This window comes from Sciurus carolinensis, chromosome 7 (genome assembly GCF_902686445.1).
Source record: "Sciurus carolinensis chromosome 7, mSciCar1.2, whole genome shotgun sequence".
NCBI classification, from domain to species: domain Eukaryota; kingdom Metazoa; phylum Chordata; class Mammalia; order Rodentia; family Sciuridae; genus Sciurus; species Sciurus carolinensis.
The window spans coordinates 89631326-89652412 of NC_062219.1; the positions used below are offsets into that span (position 1 = coordinate 89631326).

The 21087-nt window shown below is 35.3% G+C and overlaps 1 protein-coding gene and 1 non-coding gene across 3 annotated transcripts in view; one reads left to right on the forward strand and one right to left on the reverse strand.

Annotated features, from left to right (window-relative positions):
- Nucleotides 1-21087, reverse strand: part of Smap1 (small ArfGAP 1) — a 184160-nt gene that overhangs the window by 135600 nt on the left and 27473 nt on the right. The gene's annotated exons all lie outside the window — the stretch shown is intronic.
- Nucleotides 4185-4259, forward strand: Trnap-ugg (transfer RNA proline (anticodon UGG)). The gene has a single exon. It is a non-coding gene; the product is annotated as a tRNA-Pro (tRNA).

Sequence of the window (21087 nt, forward strand, 5' to 3'; positions counted from 1 at the left end):
AGTAGATTCTTATAACTCAGATACAAAAGCAACACCTTGAATTAAACATATCTAAGACAGAGCTAAGCTTTCCACTGCATCCCTCCCCACTCCAACACATGCTCTTAATTTAAATAGAAGTTATTCTTGCTCCTCTTTTTCTTTCAGTATCTCTATTTAATCAAGCAAACTTTCTAATCATTTTGTTTTTTTCCCCCTTCAGAGTCATGACTTTAATCTCATTCTAATTGGGCCTGTTTCAGTTAAGGATCGCATCAGCTACCACCTAGAGTCCTTGACTACTGCAGTATCCTCCTAAATACCCTCCTCCCTCCTGGTTCAAAACAGTACTTTTCAGACTTGTTAACCCATCATATAAAGTTTAACCTCATTAAACATATATGCATGTCTGGTTACCAATGAAAAATTAAATGTTTTAAAGTTGGAAAAGGAGATTACATCATTTACACTGGTTCCACTGTGGAAAGGAGGGAGCAATAATAAAGCAGTCTGCTTTACTGCTTTTACAAAACCTGTTCTGATAATTAGCAAGTGACTACTCACATGACTTTCTCTTTCAAAATGCACAGCACTAAAACAGACACATAGGATAAACTTCTTGAAATTTGATACACTATCCTCTCAAATCCTCAAGTATTTCATCTAAGAGAATGTACCCAGGAAAAAATGAGAACCAGTTCTTAAAGTGTCATTTAAAAAAAAAAGAAGCCTGGCTCCATTTGAATGATATATGATATAACCAGAAACAAAATCACCTAAAAATCCTAAAAATGTATCTGTGATCTGAAAACATCTTAGGAAAGGGACATCAGCAAGACAGCAGAACAGATGGTTCCTGGCTTTCCCTCTCCCCACATAAGCAACAAATAAACATCTACATAGGGTTCATTCCCCTCTGAGAAAGTCACATCCACATCAAAATGAACAGGAAAAGCTAAGATGCTCTCATATCAAACCCTCCATTTACAATGTCATACAACTGTCAAAGGATCCTCAACCCCCAGCTTAGGCATTAAAAGTGAATGATCTGGGGCTGGGGAGATAGCTCAATTGGTAGAGTGATCACCTTGCAAGCACAAGGCCCTGGGTTTGATCCCAAGCACCAAAAAAAAAAAAAAAAAAAAAAAAAAAAAAAAAAGTGAATGATCTGCTTTGCCACCTGCACCTCAGATACAGCATTAATCCCCAAGATATATAAAGAAAAACCATAACACCAAAAAAAGCAAATAATCCAATCAATAAATGGGCAAAGGAATTGAACACTTCACAGAAGAAACACGACTGGTCAATAAATATATGAAAAAATGTTCAATATCACTAGCAATTAGAGAAATGCAAATTAAAACTACACTGAGATTTAATCTCACTCTAGTCAGAATGGAAATTATCAAGAATATAAGTAACAATAAATGTTGGCAAGGATGTGGGGAAAATGGTATACTTATACATTGTTGGTGGGATTACAAATTGGTGCAACCAATGTGGAAAGCAGTATGGAGATTCCTCAGGAAACTTGGAATAGAAGCACCATTTGACTCAGCTATCCCACTCCTTGGCTTATACCCAAAGAACTTAAAATCAGCATACTACAATGATGCAGTCACATCAACATTTATAGCAGCTCAATTCACAACAGCTAAGCTATGGAACCAACCTAGGTGCCCTTCAACAGATGAATAGACCAAGAAAATGTGGTATATATACACAAAGGAATATTACTCAGCCATAAAGAAGAATGAAATTATGGCATTTGCCAGTAAATGAATGGAGCTGGAGACTATCATAAGAGAAATAACCCAATCCCAAGAAACCAAAGGCTGAATGTTTTCTCTGATATGTGGATGCCGACTCACAATAGCTGGGGAAAGGCGGGCAGTCACTGGATTGGACAAGGCCCAGTTGGGGGAAAGACAAGGGGAAGGGAATGGGAAAGATAGTAGAATGAAATTGGACATAACTTTCCTGTGTTCATACATGAATATATAACCAGTGTAACTCCACATCATGTACAACCACAAAAATGGGAAGTGTAGAAAAAAAGAGTGAATGATTTGGCCTATCCTTTCAGCACCCTAACTTTTATGGTTTGGGTTCTTAAATAAACTAGCTCTGGGAGCGACAGGATTCTGCATTCAAAAGTTTCCCTGAACTGCAAACAGAAATTATGAATGGGCATGCATGCACTTTCAAGGGGCTAAATCCCTGAGGTCAATATAGACCTTCAAGAACAGTCTAAACATATGAATTGCCTAAACTGAACGAGGAGGACATACACAATTTAAATAAAGCAATTTCAAGTAATAAAATAGAAGAAGTCATCAAAAGCCTACCAACAAAGAAAAGTCCAGGACCAGATGAGTTCTCAGCCAAGTTCTACAAAACCTTTAAAGAAGAGCTCATTCCAATACTCCTCAAAATATTCTGTGAAATAGAAGAGGAGGGAACCCTCCCAAACTCATTCCAGGAAGCCAATATCATCCAGATACCTAAACCAGACAGAGACACATCAAGGAAAGAAAATTTCAGACCAATATCCTTAAGGAACATCGACATAAAATTCTCAGCAAAATTTTAGCAGATTGCATACAAAAACATATTAAAAAGATAGTGCACCATGATCAAGTGGGTTTTCATCCCAGGGATGCAAGGTTGGTTCAACATCAGGAAATCAATAAATGTAATTCACCATATCAATAGACTTAGTCAAGAATCACATGATATCTCAATAGATGCAGAAAAAGCATTTGATAAAATACAGCACCCCTTCATGCTCAAAACACTAGAAAAAATAGAGAGAGTGGGAACATTCCTTAACATTGTAAAGGCCATCTACGCTAAGCCCATGGCTAATATCATTCTAAATGGTGGAAAACTGAAAGTATTCCCCCTAAAAACTGGAACAAGGCAGGGATGCCCTCTTTCACCACTTCTATTCAATATCGTCCTTGAAACTCTAGCCAGAGCAATTAGACCAAAGAAATTAAAGGGATACGGATAGGAAAAGAAGAACTCAAACTATCCCTATTGCTGATGATTATATACTTAGATATTTGCTTATTATTATTATTATTATATACTTAGATATTTGCTTATATATTTGCTGATGATTATATACTTAGAGGAACCAGAAATTCCACCAGAAAACTTTTAGAACTCATAAGTGAATTCAGTAAAGTAGCGGGATATAAGATCAATGCACATAAATCTAATGCATTTTATACATAAGTGATGAATCTTTGGAAAGAATAATTAGGAAAACTACCCCATTCACAATAGCCTCAAAAAAAATAACATACTTGGGAATCAAACTCACAAAAGAGGTGAAAGACCACTACAATGAGAACTACAGAACACTAAAGAAAGAAATGAAAGAAAACCTTAGAAGATGGAAAGATCTCCCATGTTCTTGGATAGGCAGAATTAATATTGTCAAAATGGCCATACTACCTAAAGTGCTATACAGATTCAATGCAATTCCAATTAAAATCCCAATGACGTACCTTTCAGAAATAGAGCAAGCAATTATGAAATTCATCTGGAAGAATAAGAAACCTAGAATAGCTAAAGCAATCCTTAGCAGAAAGAGCGAAGCAGGGGGTATCGCAATACCAGATCTTCAACTCTACTACAAAGCAATAGTAACAAAAACGGCATGATATTGGTACCAAAATAGACAGGTAGATCAATGGTACAGAATAGAGGACACGGACACAAACCCAATAAATACAATTTTCTCATACTAGACAAAGGGGTCAAAAATAAGCAATGGAGAAAAGATAGCCTCTTCAACAAATGGTGCCGGGAGAATTGGAAATCCATATGCAACAGAATGAAACTAAACCCATATCTCTCACCGTGCACGAAACTAACTCAAAATGGATTAAGGACCTCGGAATCAGACCAGAGACCCTGCATCTTATAGAAGAAAAAGTAGGTCCAGAGCTTCAACATGTCGGCTTAGGACCAGACTTCCTCAACAGGACTCCCATAGCACAAGAAATAAAAGCAAGAATCAACAACTGGGATAGATTCAAACTAAAAAGCTTTCTCTCAGCAAAGGAAACTATCAGCAATGCAAAGAAAGAGCCTACAGAGTGGGAGAAAATCTTTGCCAATCATACTTCAGATAGAGCACTAATCTCCAGAATCTATAAAGAACTCAAAAAACTCTACATCAGCGGGGCTGGGGAGATAGCTCAGTCGGTAGAGCGCTTGCCTTGGAAGCACAAGGCCCTGGGTTCGATCCCCAGCACCCAAAAAAAAAAAAAAAAAAAAAACTCCAAGAATGCAAATAACCCAATCGACAATGGGTTAAGGAAATGAACAGACACTTCACAGAAGAAGATCTACAAGCAATCAACAAATATATGGAAAAATGTTCAACATCTCTAATAATAAGAGAAATGCAAATCAAAACCACCCTAAGATTCCATCTCAACCCAATTAGAATGGCGATTATCAAGAATACAAGCAACAACAAAGAGAAAGGTACATTCATACATTGCTGGTGGGGCTGAAAATTAGTGCAGCCACTCTGGAAAGCAGTGTGGAGATTCCTTAGAAAACTTGGAATGGAACCACCATTTGACCCAGCTATCCCACTCCTTGGCCTATACCCAAAGGACTAAAATCAGCATATTACAGAGATACAGCCACATCAATGTTCATAGCTGCTCAGTTCACAATAGCCAGATTGTGGAACCAACCTAGATGTCCTTCAACTGATGAATGGATAAAGAAAACTGTGGTATATATATACAATGGAATATTACTCAGACATAAAGAATGATAAAATTATGGCATTTGCAGGCAAATGAATGAAATTGGAGAATATCATGCTAAGTGAGATAAGCCAATCTCAAAAAACCAAAGGACGAATGATCTCACTGATAAGTGGATGATGACACATAATGGGGGGTGGGAGGGGTTAGTGTAGTGTTAGGGTTAGGGAGGGGGGCAAGAATGGAGGAAGGACTGTATAGAGGGAAAAGAGGGGTGGGAGGGGTGGGGGGAAGGGAAAAATAACAGAATGAATCAAACAACATTACCCTATGTAAATTTATGATTACACAAATGGTACGCCTTTACTCCATGTGCAAACAGAGAAACAACATGTATCCCATTTGTTTACAATAAAAAAAAAAAAAGAACAGTCTAAAATACAGACCTCCCCATTTCTCCCTAAAAGAGATTTCTCTGCATACCTTGCTGGTTGCTGTCTGAAGGTCAGGTTTCTATTGATCTACATCAGGAAGCTAATAAGAAAAATAAACAATAGACCTCCTTGAGCCCAAATGGAAGTGCAGGAACTTCTCAGGTCTTCTCCCCAGCTCACTCCTACAATAAATCCACGTCTGCAGATTTTCCCTGGAAAGAGTGCATGCATACACCGAGCATCCTAATTTTTTAGAGCTCCCACCTGAGGGACTAGCTCTGGAAGCTGACAAGGCTCTCTAGACCACGAAAATAAAAATGTGGTTTACAAGTAGGTTCACCTCCATCAGCTATCCCCAAAGGCTTGGAGTGCATAATCTAAAAGTGCAAGCACATGCCACAAATTCTCTCCTTAGTATAGTGTAAGTAGGCCATAAACTTCAACCCTCAATTTCTCCCCAAGAACAGAAGGAAGCAGAACATATATTCAAACATTCCAACATTTCCAGCTGTGTTTTAATAGGCTGGTATCCAACTCATTTTTCTCAGGCACTGGCAGGATTTGGCACATCTAATTCTGAGGGCCAGTAAGAACAAAGACTACAGTTGGAATGGACAAAGACTTGAGAAGCACCTAGAATCTCTGACTGGGCTGATTAGTGAGGTCCATCTCCCATATGAAGCCAATCTCATAAGACTGGGAGAGACAGTTGTCTTACCTGATGTACAGAAACCAACACTCCACAACACCAGCAAAAAAAACTTGACTTAAAAATGGACAAAGGACCCAAATAGATATTTTTCCCGAGAAGGCATAAAAATGGCCAACATTTATATAAATACGTGCTTAACATCATTAATCATCAGAAAAATATAAACTAAAATCACAATGTGGTATCACCTCACAGTTTGTAAAAGGTCAAAAAGACAAGAGGTAACATATGTCAGTAATGATTTGGAGGAAAAGGATCCCTTATACACCGTGGTGGAAATGTAAATTGGTATATGCATTGTAGAAAAGTGTGTGCAGCATCCTTAAATAATTAAAAATAGAACTTCCACATAATCTCGTGATATTCCAGAGTATATACCCAAAGGAAATGAAAGCAACAAGCACAGCTGCACTTCTACATTCAATACAGCATTTTTCATAGGAGTCAAGATATGGAAACAGTTTAAATGTCCGTCCATTATGGGTAAACAGGTAAAGAAAATGTGATATATACAGAAAATGGAATATTGTTGATATAACACAGTTACAGTAAAAAAGGAGATACTGCCATCTCAGACAATGTGGATGAATCTTATGTCAAGTGAAGTAGCCGGGCACAGGTGGAGGAAAAAAAAAAAAACACAATTTCACTCATACGCAAATCTGGAGGGAAGGTCAAACAGAAATAGAGTAGAATGGTGGTTACCAAAAGGAAGGAGGGAGACAAATTAGGGAGAAGTCAGTGAGAGGGTTAGACAGGATTATGTCTAGAGTTATAATGTACACCATGAGGTTTACAGATAATAATATTGTATTATATGCTAAAAATAAGCTTTTTAAAAGAGTAGATCTTAGGTGCTCTTACAACAGCCCCCAAAAGCTAACTGTGTAAGGTGATGAATATATTTATTTGCTTGACTATAAAAATCATTTTATTATATGTATCACAAGATCATGTTGTATACTTAAAACATATGTAATATAAAATAAATTCAGAAACTGTTTACATTAATACACCTATAATGTAAGATTTTGGATCTCTATTTTCAAGTTTTCTTAAATGCCAAAATATTCATTTAAAAAAATTTTTTAAAGTTGTAGATGAACACAATACCTTTGTTTATTTTTATGTGGTGCTGAGGATCAAACCCAGTGCCTCACACATGCTAGGCAAGCACCCTACCACTGAGCTACAGTTCCAGCCCAAAATCGTTCATTTTTTAAAATAATTGATTTATTTTCTTTCACCAAGGCAAAAGCAAAGGTCAAAATAAAACCATACTCTCAATATCTTTCAGAGTTGACTGTCAACACAATTTTGCTTGTCTTTCTTTTTAACTTAAAAAAAAAAGCTTAAATGAGAACAATATAAAATTCTTATTTAGTATTATCAACATGTTAACATCCATTGTTATCAAAAATAAATCACTTTCTTTGTCATAGATAATTTCATGAAAATTCTATACTGGCTGTAACTGGACACACTCAGAGAAGAAATTTATTCATTTGGTTAAACTGAAATCAAGCTCAAACATTTTTCATTTAGGAGACAAAAATATGACAGAACTGCCATAAATCCAAATTGCAGTGTAAAATAATAGTATCCAAACTGACAAAAGAAATCATTAATGTCAAAAACAGCTAATAAACAGTAACTACTAGGAAAATAACAGGACAACAGGAAAGATAAAAGATATCTGGAAAAATACAAAATAGCTATCTTCCTAATATAAATTTTATTCTAATATTATCCCAATTTCTTATGATTAAATTCCAGAAACTATGGCAACGTTGGCATATTTAACATACTCTGGAGTTATACATTAGTAACTTGCTTATTTTGCTTTTCATTTCTGAATTCTAGGTTCCATTATTATCTGAGTATATACTCCCATGCCAAAATACTAACAATACCCACAACATAAAATAATTCAGAGAATGGAGTGGGAATCTTAAACTGGATTAATAATGAGCGCCATCTGGTGGTACAAGAAGTTTTAAATGATTTCCATTTTTTAAAAGTGGTTTATTAAATATAAATAAGGTTATAAATTTTTTTAAATTATGAAAATATCTCAAGTGAACAAAAAGCAAAGATAAAAACTGCCAATATAATTTAACCAAAAATGTAAACACAATTTAACTTCTGAAAAGTTACCTATGGTGGTCTATCAGATCATTCACTGAGCAATCAGTTAAACGTATCGTTAACCAATATTTAAATGTTGCATTTTAATCCCCATGAAATCATGAGTAAAGTTCAAAATGCAATATCAATAAACATGATCTTATTTAAAAAACAAGCAATGAGTTCAATAGTTTAATTTAAAATGAAAATCTACTTGGGAAAAATGTGACTATTTTACTGCAAAACTTAAATTTTTGGGTTATGGTTTACATATTAGGTGTACCCAAAAAGCTCATGTGTGAGATAACACATGGTTTAGAAATGAAATGACTGGGTTTAAGAGCCTTAACCTAATCAGTGCATAAATTTGCTGATAAGGATCAACTGGGTTGGTAACTGCAGACTGGTAGGATATGGCTGGAGGAGATGGATAACTGGGGCGTTACTTTTGGGGTATATATTTTATCCCTGGTAAGAAAGCAGTCTCTCGGGCTGGGGAGATAGCTCAGTTGGTAGAGTGCTCGCCTCGCAAGCACAAGGCCCTGAGTTCAATCCCCAGCACCACAAAAAAAAAAAAAAGAAAGAAAGAAAGCAGTCTCTCTCTGATTCCTTGTTGTTATGTTCTAAACTACTTTCCTCAGTCATGATGAGGCCCAAAGCAATGGAGTCACCATATATGGACTTGAGCACCAAATACATTTTTCCTCCTCTAAAATTGTTCTTGTCAGGTCTTTTGGTCACAGCAATGAAAAGGCTGACTAAAAAAAGTTTGCTTCTTTCTTCTGTCAGAATGCAAGTAAATAGTTAAAACTATGAGAAGTGCAGAAAAGAAGACAAAATGATTTATGATTTACTACTGCACAAAGTCAGGAAGTGAATGTGGTAGGTAGAGTTGTCAAGTTTTTCAACTAGTAAATAATGACCTCCATTATATGCCACATCTATTATAAGGTAAACATAACAGCACAGAATACTGTGCAAAATTAAGGGAAAAAATAACAGAATAAATCAAACATTACCCTATGTAAATGTATGATTACACAAATGGTATGCCTTTACTCCATGTACAGAGAATCAACATGTATCCCATTTGTTTACAATAAAACTAAATTAAAAAAAAGAAATATTTCTTCTAGTCTATACATGTATGCATGTAGGTATGTACTGAGTCCCCCTCTAAGTGTCTCATATATAGAAGGTCTGAACCACTGTACACTCTACTACTTTTCTGTTATGTGAGTTCGGACATGTTCCCTAAGCTTAAGTTTTCTTCTCTGTGAAACAGTGCTGAAAACAGAAATATGACAATAATGATTGTGCAAAGTATTAAATGAGAAAATGTACATAAACAGTATCTGACACGTGGTAAGCTCTTGTAATTAAACTATCACACTGAAGAATGGCTTACTACAGATTTTTTTCATTTTAATTTTTAGGGTAAGATTGCTTAGATCACATAAAAGCAAAAACCAAAGCAATAAACCCTAATAATAAGTGTTTCTCAGAGAAATCAAAATGAGATACACCACCTTTGCTGTCAGTCTTTCTGTATCATAAAGCTGAGATATGAACAAAATGATAAAGTTTGGTACCTCTCTTTTCCTTGTGGCAATTCTAATTATCCCATTGTTGTTTTCTCTTCCTAACCAAGTACCACCATTCTGTCTCTTTCTGGTCTTCATCCCTTGATAGAAATGTCAAACTGCCATATTTCCCATAACCGTAATGAACCTTCAGTGCATTAAGTATTTACCCACCGAAGGCAGCACAATAGCTGTTCTACAAAGAAAGATCACAGTTTGAAACATCAGAGTTACACAACTATAAAGAAGTTATATGGCCTCCATAAACCATAGTTTCCACAACAATAGGAGAAATTTACCTACGCCTTGGAGAATTCTTGAAATTAAAGGGCATGAAATATATAAGCACCTAGCACAAAGTAAGAACACCACATATCAACTCCCCTAACTGTCTGACAGGTCAGCTTGTCACTCCTTAAACAATTCAAATTAAAAAAATGTCCCTTCTTGTAGTATAATGCAACTGTCATTTCAAATAAAAGAATGTTCCCTTCTTGCAGTATACTCCAACTGTGTGAAATTATATGTTAGAAAGTTCTCTCTTATACTGATGAAAATGTCAATAACTGTTCAAAAGAGGAAAAAAATCATGATAAGTAAAATAGGAGACAACCTGAAAGGCAGCCTCATAAATGCAGTATAACTCTGAACTGGGCCTGGAGAGATGGATAAAATGTGGACAAGCAGAAAAGACTTAGAAGGGTAATTATTCATTCACTCATTCATTGACCCACTGACATCAGAAATGTGCTGAATGAAAGCACTATGTGCCAAGAATTTTCTAGGTGCTAGGTATCTAGCTAAGAAATAAAACAGACTTCTCTGACATCATTAACTATACATTCCAGAGGAGCAAGACAGAGAAGTGAACAAGTTTGTCTTTAGAGGTCTGTAAAATTAATACTAACTTTCATTTGGAGTGGAAAAAAATTCAATAATTAATGTCTCATTGGGAGAGGACAGGGAGAAGGAAAAATAACAGAATGAGAGAAACGTCATTACCCTATACACATGTATGATTAGGCAAATGGTATGACTCTACTTCGTGTACAACCAGAGAACCAGAGAAACAAAAGTTGTACTCCATTTGTGTACAATGAGTCAAAATAAAAAATAATAATAATAATTAATGTCTCCATGCAATAGAACTGTTACTTAAAAATACGACTTGATACAGGAAAAAGCATACACTATTAGCTAAAATGATATTCTGAATTACCTAAAGAGTCCAACCACTTTCTTGTCTATCAAGTTCACAAATAAGAGATAGGTGACTAACCCCATTATTTAATATCTTTGGTACCAGTTAAACACAAACAAACAATGAAACAGTCAGAAGTGGTGATGCACAACTATAATCCCGGGTACTTGGGAAGGTGAGTCAGGAGAATCACAAGTTCAAGACCCAGTTTGGGTGACTAGTAAAACTTTCTCAAAAAAAAAAAAAAAAAGGCTGAGGATTTAACTCAGTGGTAAAGTGCTTATGGTCCTGGGTTCAATCCCCAGGACTGCAAAAACAATGAAATACCAATTTATCAAAACTTTAATAAAATATCACCAAGGAAAAAATTAGTCTTGTTTATATTTTTGGCATGAAAATAAAGAATAGCGAACTATAATAATATAAAAGATGTTTTCAACAGCATAAAACAGGAGATGATATTTGAAACATGAACAGTTTTACTTACATGGTATAGAATATAACCAAATGTTTTAATTTGACTTGAAAAAAAAATATGTGATGCCAGCATTCAACAAAGTTAACATCAAATTTACAAATGAATTATCATATTCCCTTTAAAAACTGAATTAGCCTTCAGAGAATGGGAAGGATTAATTTGTTTCACATTAATTAGTACTGTAATGCTTTCACTGGAACAAGAGTAGTAGCAACATCAATAATTCTGTCCTTTTCTCCTATAGAGAGTTTGTAACCCTAAGTTACAAACCCTAAGGGATGTTATAAATAAATTTAACTATTTGAGGAGTGTAGGAGAAAAGTTTCAGTAAAAAGAAACAAAGCACCTTAAAAAGTAATTTTTCTTTTCATGTCTTGATTCTATTAAATTACTATACTGAGTTTCATTTCTAGCCAAAATATGGAGAAGCAATGAATTTACCTGACTAAAACAACTTAAGAACTACAGAAAATATTATAAAACAACATTCGAAAAAAGACTAGAAATCAAGAGGTGGCAAAAACTAGGTAAGAGTCCTACAATGACCTCAGTTTACTGCCTAAGGAAAAATATCCAGAGTATGCCACCGAAGATAAAACCAGAAGCAGTCCCGTTCTCTCCCTAGTGAGAGTATGCCACCGAAGATAAAACCAGAAGCAGTCCCGTTCTCTCCCTAGTTTGAAGACATGGATCTAGAGTCCACAGAAATCAACGTGGCTAGAATTCATGAGGCAGGAGAAAGGAGAGATAAACAGAGAAAACTTCTTACATTGGCAAAAGGCCACCATTGAGCATTCAACAGAGTATTGATTATTGTATATGTGCAGGGAAATTACAGAAGACGTAAAACCTACCCCAAGGAAACAAACACAGCAGGGAAATTTCCCATAAGCTGCACTAGAAAAACCTCACTATTCATGATTCATCAGATGTGACAGAAGAATTTCTGCACTAATAATGGGAAAAATTAATTCAAGATCAAGTTTAAAAGCAAGACCTGGAAGAGTCAGACTACTTCCAAGTAGTCTGTTCCTACTGTCTTCAAGATCAAAAATAAAATAAAATAAAAAATTACAGGAATACAAAAATATCTATAATTGACAAGCAAGCAAAATTCACAATACTTAGCAAACAGTAAAAGAAAAAAAAGTTGCCAGTCATAAAAATCTTCAAAGAGGAGAAAAGTCAATCAATGGAAATTGACTCAAAAATTACACTGATGGCTAGGCTCAGTGGTGCATGCCTGGAATCCTAGTGATTCAGGAAGCTAAGAGAGGAGGATCACAAGTTCAAAGCTATCCTGAGCAACTTAGCAAGTCCCTCTCTCAAAATTAAAAACTTTTAAAAATTGGGGGGGGGGGGGTTGCTGGGAATGTAGCTCAATGAGCAACCCTGGGATCAATCCCCAGTACAATTAAAAAAAAAAAAAAAAAAATATATATATATATATATATATATATACACACACACTGATGATAGAATTGGTAGGCAAGAACATTAAAAAACATTATCACCATTATATATTCAAGAAGATCTAGGAAAGACTGAACATTTTAGGAAGAGGTTGGAATCTTTAGCATGTAGAAGGAAGTTAGGTAATTGGGGGAAATATTACAAACTTCATGCTAATAAAAGTACCCATTCCTTGAAAGACACAAATGAGCTCTCTCCAGAAGGCAAAGGCACCTTGAATAACCCAGTATCTATTAAAGACTCAGTATGAGGGCTGGGATTGTGGCTCAGTGGTAGAGCACTTGCCTCGCACATGTGAGGCACTGGGTTCGATCCTCAGCACCACATAAAAATAAAGAAAGAAAGAAAAGATACTGTGTCCATCTACAACTAAAAAAAGATTAAAAAAAAAAAAAAAAGATTCAGCATGAAATTTTCAATATGCGAACAAACAAAAACTCCAGGACTAGGGGCTAAGGCTGTAGCTCAGTGGTAGAGCACTTGCTGGACATGCATGAGTCCTTGGGTTCAATCCCCAGCAACACATAAAAAATGGGGGAAAAAATTAAAAGTTGTTTAAATATTTTTTAAAAACATGTTACTAAAAAATAAATAAATAAAAATTAAAAAAAAAAAAAAACTGCAGGCCCAGAACACATTTCTGGGGAAATCAAACAATTAAGGAATAATATTAATTCTATACACAAATTGTTCAGGAAACTAAAGGAAAAGGGGAGGAGGAAATGCTTCCTAATTCATTCTGTGAGGCCAATATTACCCTGATACCAAACCAGACCTTAATCATTTATCAAAAGAAATAAAAACTACAGAATGAAACCTTAAAATTTTTAACAAAATTTTAGCAACTCAAATCCAAGAATATATAGAAAGGATAAGTTTGATCAAGTGTGACTTATTCTAGGAATGCAAGGTGTATAATGTGTAGAAATCAATGTTATTTAGTATATTTAAAAGCTATATGATCATCTCAATAGATGCACATGCAGTATTTGATAAAATTCAACATCCAACTGATGAAAACTTTCAGCAAACTAGGAAAAGAAGAGAACTTCTCAACTTGATACAAGCCGTCTATGAGAAACCTATAGTTAACAACCTATTAGAGAGTAAATGGCTGAATACTTCCCCATTAACATCAGGAACAAGACAAGCTAGTCCACTCTCACCACTTCTATTTCCCTGAAGGTTCCAGTCAGAGCAATAAAATAAGAAAAGGGAAACAAAAGGCATACAGATTGGAAAAGAAACAACACACTTGTCTTTGAGCATAATGATTATTTAGGTAGGAGATTTGATATAATCTGTAAAATTTGATATAATCTGTAAAATAGCTATAAACAATAAATGAGGTTAGCAAGGTTGTAGGAGACAAGATAAATATGCAGAAACCTACTATATTTATATACACCAACAACAATTAGAAATTCAAAGTTTAAAAATACAATTTATAATAGCACTAAAAAATAAAACTACTTATGGGTAAATCTGACAACAAAAAAGCAAAGCCCATATACTGGAAACTACAAAATACTTCTACGAAAAAATAAATAAGACCTAAATAAACAGAGAGATATGCTTTTTTCATAGACTGGAAAACTACAATGCTAAAGATGTCAATTCTCCCCCAAATGCATCTACAGTCTCAAAGTCATCCCAATTAAAATCCTAAATTACTTGTAGACAGCAACAAACTGATTCCATATGAATTTATATGGAACTTCAGGGGACCTACACTAGCCAAAACAACTGTGAAAAATAGCTAAACTGATGAACGAATACTATCTGACTTCAAGATTACTATAAAGCTACAGTAATCGATATGGTCTAATATTGGAATTCAGGCAAAAATCAAAAAACAATAAACTCCAGAAATAGTCCCTAATGTATACAGTCAACTGATTTTTTGATTTAAAAAATCAGTTTGATTAAGGTACAAAGGCAATTCAGAGGAGAAAGAATGACCTTTTCAAAAAATGGTTCTGGGCTGGGGGTTTAGCTCAGTGCCACAGCACTTGTCCAGTAAGTGCAAGACAGTGGGTTTGATCCTCAGAACCATCAAAACACAAAGAAAAAAAAAATAGGTCTGGAAGGACTGAATGTCCATATAGAAAAAAAATAAACTTTAATTCATATCTCTTATCATATACAAAAAGAAACTCAAAATGGATTATGACCGTACTTTTAAAATACAAAACTTTTAGGAAAATGCAAAGAAGAAAATAGTCAGAATTTAGGGATAGGCAAGTAGTATTTATACTTGCTAAAAAACAAAGAGTAAAAGGAAATATTAATAAATTGGACCTCATCAAAATTTTAAAAATATTTCCTTTTGTGAAAGGCCATGTGAAGAGGCTGTAAAGTCAATCTACAGAGCAGGAGAAAGTATTTGCACATATCCAACAAAAGAGTAGTATCCAGAATATAAAAAGCACTTTCAAAACAATATTAGCAAAATATCCAATTAGAAAATGAAAGTCATAGAAAGACATTTCATATGAAGGGACATAGACAGCATATATGATGTTCAATACCGTTCAGTTGGCCATCAGAAAAATGCAAATCAAAAATCATACCAAGTCGGCCGTGGTGGCGCATGCTGTAATCCCAGTTGCCCAGAAAGCTGAGGTAGGAGGATCACAAATTCAAAGTCTGCCTCAGCAAGTTAGTGAAGCCCTAAGTAATTTTTCAGACCCTGTCTGAAAAAATAAAATTAAAAGGGCTGGGGATGCGGCTCAGTTTTTAAGTACCCCTGGGTTCAATCCCTGCTACCAAACAAACAAACTCATTCCACTATCACACACATCTAACAGAGTGGTAAAATGGTTAAACAAAAAAATAGTGACAAAACCAACAGCGGGCAAAGATACAGAGAAACTAAATAATTTGAAAATCACTAATAGGAATATAAAATGGTACACTTTGGATAAGTATGGCCGTTTTTTAACAAATCTAAACACAATTACTATAGGACCCAGCAAATTGCACTACTGGGCAGTTATCAGAGAAATGAAAAATTTGTGTTCACGCAAAACTCTATACACAAGTATTTACAGCAGCTTTATTTTTAATAGCCAAAAACTAGAAACAGCCCAAAAGTCCAAAAGAAAAAACTACGGGACACACATACATATTGTAAAATACTACTTAAAAAAAGGAAAACTATCAACATATATAGTGGACTTATATAACTCTCCAGAAGAATCACACTGAATATAAAGCTAATCCCATAAGGTTACATATGATTTATATAGCACTTTTAAAACGACAAAATTTTAGTAGTGGAAAAGAAATTCACAGTTGCCAAAAATGGTTAGAAATACGGGAGTGGAGAGTGAAAGAAGGTGGGTTTGTGTGGTTATAAGATGGCAATCCAAGAAATCCTTGAGAGGATATATAAATCTACATGTGATAAAATTATACAATTTTAAATATGTACATACACACACACACAAACAAGTACAAATAAAAGTATACTCAGTGGATTGTATCAATGTCAACATTCTGGTTGTTTTAGTCTCCTATAGTTTTATAAAATATTACCACTAGAAGAAACTAGGACAAGTTCAATGCAGGTTTTTAATCAACCAACAGATAACAAACTATGACTGATACCGTCATAAAGCCTTAGTTTCTTTATGTATGTTTTTATTCAGTTTTCTTTCCACCCCAAATATTCACCAAAAAGTAAGAACTTTTACCTCACATGGGACAGAGAAAATATGGCCATTATTTTAATCTATTGAATATTCAAAACAGTTAAAACACTAGAAATACTCAATGCCCTACACCTTGAGAAAACTGTAATCATTTGCCAGTAAATATGTCTATGTTGCAGTAAATTACATGGTATAATAATAAAATCTTAATAATCCTGAATCCCACCAAATAGACCCACCAGGTTAAATGGGGTTATTTATTGATAAACTCTTTTTATTTATGACAAAGAAAAAATATTCATTAGGAATTTAAGAACACCAGGCATGGTGGCATAATGTAAGAGGTTTGCAAATTCAAAGCCAGCCTCAGCAACTTAGTATGGCCCTATAACTTAGCAAGACTCTGTCTCTAAATAAACTATAAAAAAGGGTTGGGGGGCTGGGGTTGTGGCTCAGTGGTAGAGCACTTGCCTAGCATCTGTGAGGCCCTGAGTTCAATCGTTAGCACTACATAAAAATAAATAAATAAAATAAAGGTACTGTGTCCATCTACAACTAAAAAATACACTTAAAAAAAATTTTTTAAAAAGGGTTGGGGATGTGGCTCAGTGGCAAAAGACCCCTGGGTTCAATCTCCAGTAGCAAAATAGATGAATAAAGAATGACTTAAGAACAATAATTATTTCATAAAATCATAATCCTGGGTTAAAAATTTTAATAGCAAAAAGTACTACTCAGCTGAATTTTCTGTGATGTTAGAAACACTATAATCTGCATTGTTCAACACAGTAGCTCTTAGACAAATGTGACTATTAGCTTTAAAATATGGCTAGTGGAACAAAGAAACTGAAAGTTTAAATTCACTTAAATGGTAACATATGGCAGTGGCTTCCACACTGGACAAAGCTACTTGTCCTATGTTACCATTTAACAAGATCTAGAATTTACAAAACTTTCAAGAGAATACACACACTACACACCCAGAGGCACAATGTAAAGTTAACCATCAGTATTATTAGGTCAGTACTTTTAAATGAAGATACTATTAGCATTTGGAGCAGAATAAATCATTATACAGGATGAGTTTCTTTTCCCAAATTTTATTTTATGGCTACTCTTGAAACTACAGATCATTATTTCACTCAAAGAAATTGCCGTTATTTAGTTAATAGCAATAATGCATTTTCACCAGCAGATGGCATATATACATATGACATAAAACTACCACCTCAAATACTATATTCAAAAGCTTAGTAAGTCCAATTATAATGTATCAGAGACACTAGTATGTTCATTCACACAAAAGCAATTTGACTTGCTTAGAAAAAGAAAACATGCTAAAAAAATTATATGAAAAATACACTAACCAGTCTCCCAGACACCAGTTACCAGTGTTTGTCAATTTTTTATTTATTTGAGTTAACCACAATCTCTTAAACAACTCGGACAAACAAAATGTCAAATAAATCTATTTTAAGAGGCATTTACAGAAATTAATAATTCCTTAAGCTGCAAAATAAATTGCAAGCAATTTTTCTCAGAGTATAGAAGCTGTCTGCATTTCATGGAAAAACCACATTTGTTTCAAAAGTAAACTAAATACAGAATACAAAAAAATAAATAAAATCTGTCAAAGGTGCAAGAAGCAAAAAAAAGGCAAAAGACAAGCTAAGGAAAACTTGAGAAATGGTGCCAACACACTGAAGATATTCATATTTTTAATCTTACCATACTGAGCGAACAGCAGGTAGAAAACAGGTTCTGAAGCACTCTGGGTTCAGTTTCACAGCAGACCCTCTACTTTTTGTTGAAGCTTAGAAAATTGTTGATTTTGTTGTGCTCTGGTTTGGTTCTTCATTTCTAAAGTACTAGGGATGGAACCCAATCCTTCTCACATTTTGGCAAGCATTTTTTCACTTAGCTACATCCTCCAGTTTCCACTTCCCCTTTATTTCGAAATAGGGTCTCACTAAAGTGCACCAGCTGGCCTCAAACCTGCAATCCTCCTGCCTCAGCCTCTCAAGTAGCTGGGATTGCAGACACGCACAACTGCACCTAGTTTAGAAAATGGTGTTAATGTCAACCAAAAAATACAAAAGCAAAATAGTATTTTCTAGTCCCTTTCCCTACCTATTGCTTTTAATTTTCCTGACTTTATTTATCTCCTTCTTAAAACCTGAGGTTTCCCTGTTCTGGTTTCCTCCAAGTCTCCCTGACCCCTATTTAGTTCCTTCAATGATGTACTTCCTCCTGTTACCTTTCTACAAAGTCTTGGTTTCTAATTTTGATTAGAAAAGCATCTAGTCCAGTCCTCCCTCAACCTTCAGAGCTGCTGGTATTACAGGTGTGTACCACTGCAACTGGCAGAAGATTCTTTAGAGAATAAAATCTATAAAAACAACATTCCCGCCTGCTCCTGCCACAGGACTAAGACGGAAGGGGAGAAATGCTCAAAAGGAACCTGGGGTATTTTCCGGAAGGTAAATGGAAACAGTGCAAAAGCCAGCAGCTGCTGTTGGTATATCTTGAGAGCCTATCCATAAAATAACACCTGGAGGAAGGTTTATATAGCAAAATGAAAACCTGGCCTTGAAGCAGGAGAACTGAAGAGGATAGGAAGAAAGGAAAACTGTGTGTGGTCACCAATGGAGGGCAGAGGGGGAAGGATGGCCAGACTGAGCTGGGGAAGGTCCTGAAACCAAGTGGGCAATTGGGAAGTATAACAAAGCAGACATCTGGAGGGGTCCTTGCAGATGAAATTCAAGCCTATTTATTTGCAAGAGGAAAAAGTAACACAAAGGGACTCCTGGCAATTCTGCTCACATTTCATTGGCCATGGCAAGTCAGCCCCATATAACTTCAAGGGGTTAGAGAAGTACAGACCTACCACAAGTCTGATAATGGAGAAAAACGAAAAAAAATTGGATGAATAGCCATGATAACAACCACAGTCTGGAAAGAGGAATGACCGCAAAGCCTCATACTCAACATTGCATAGCAACATAAGGCCAAACAATTAAGCACCCTCAGTGTGGACATATTCAGGGTTTATGTCCCAACAAATCAACAGAGAAGGAATCATATTTGGGCTAGAGGACTCAGTGAAATATCCTGAGGAAGTGAAGACCTATGTTGAGCCTTCAAGAGAGGGAAGAACTCAGATGGACCTACAAGACCAGACCAGTTGCATCCACCTTGACCTTCCTTAGGATAATGGTAACCCACTACTATTCACCCTCATGAATGACATAGATGATTCCAGGCCTGGAGAAATGAACACCTGAAGCAAAAATATGAACCATAGGCTTGAGGGGAAGAGGGCCCATCATAGTTCAGCAGAGTGCTGGAGTCAGAGAAATGGCAGCTGGCCAAGGCATTAGTTGAGAAGATATGGAACGTCTTCAAACAGAAGAAAACTGTGATGAGAGTAAGATGTTAGGGATTATAACCTGTGGCTACATTCTTTCAATGACTCCATCTATTTTGCATAGGAGATGCAAACATGTGAAACTTGATTCCTATCCTTAAAGGACTGAGAAGGACGGAAGAGGTTAAGTTGCTAAATGGGGTTGGGGTGGTGGTGAGGAATCTAGCAGAGAAGGAAGATGGAGCCAGCACAGATGGAGGAAAGTGGAGAGTGGACACTTCGAGGAGAAAGGGGAGGTGGAACAACTGGCAGTGTCAGAAAAGACTATTGGAATGGAGATTATTTTCAAAGGGGACTTTATGAAGTTGGCTCTATGGTGTTCAGTGTAAGCCTTCCACTTTTCTCCTCGTGAGCATTTCAAATTTACATTACTGGAAAAAAAAAAAAACAACATTCCCCTCACATTTGTTAAATGTTGGTTTACTTTGACAAAGAAGTTAATTACAGTGATTAAGGATTTGTTGGTCATCGTGATGGCACAAGATAAAGAGAGAGATGAAATGAAGCTTAATTTTTAAGAATCAATAATCCTTCTTTCAAAAAATAAAATATAATAATCCCGTTTCACCTGACTACCCTTAAAATTTAAGCCTTGTCAAATCTATAATGTTTTTATCCAGTGATTTAGCATCAAAAATTCAGATTAAAAATTCAAGAGTTTAAGCAAACATAATATGGTTTTCTTTAACTGTTTACCTCATCACTTATAAAATCTCTGTCAAGCTCGAAGATATTTATAAATACCTCTCTCATTTATACTATTCTCCATACTGATGATAAATTTATATCATAAGATAACCAACAAACAGCATTCCAAATGTAAAATCTAAAACATGTTAAGATTATTGTCAAATGTGTGTTTGAATTAACTGGCTAAATACTGCTCACTTTGATAACTAATATTTTTTATTATGGAGTCATTACACAGATGATAAAACAACTCAGAACTAGTACCTCCTTCTCACTGTATATAATAACTGAATTTAAAGAGAATGAAAAGATTAAAAAGCTGAGTTAATTTTGACGAAGGTCAGGGGTAATACATTAATTTGTATTGCTAACAAAGCAATAGACAGGTTTCCACAGGACTTGAGTTCACTCTCATGTGTTCTTTCACTATTTCATAGTTTTGAGTAAGTCAGTCAGATCAGCTTTTTTTTTTTTTAAGTGCAGGGCGGGGATACTGGGGATTAAATCCTTGGGTGCTCTACCACTGAGCTAATCCCTAGAACTTTTTATTTTGAGACAGAGTCCCAGAAAGCTGCTGAGGTTGGC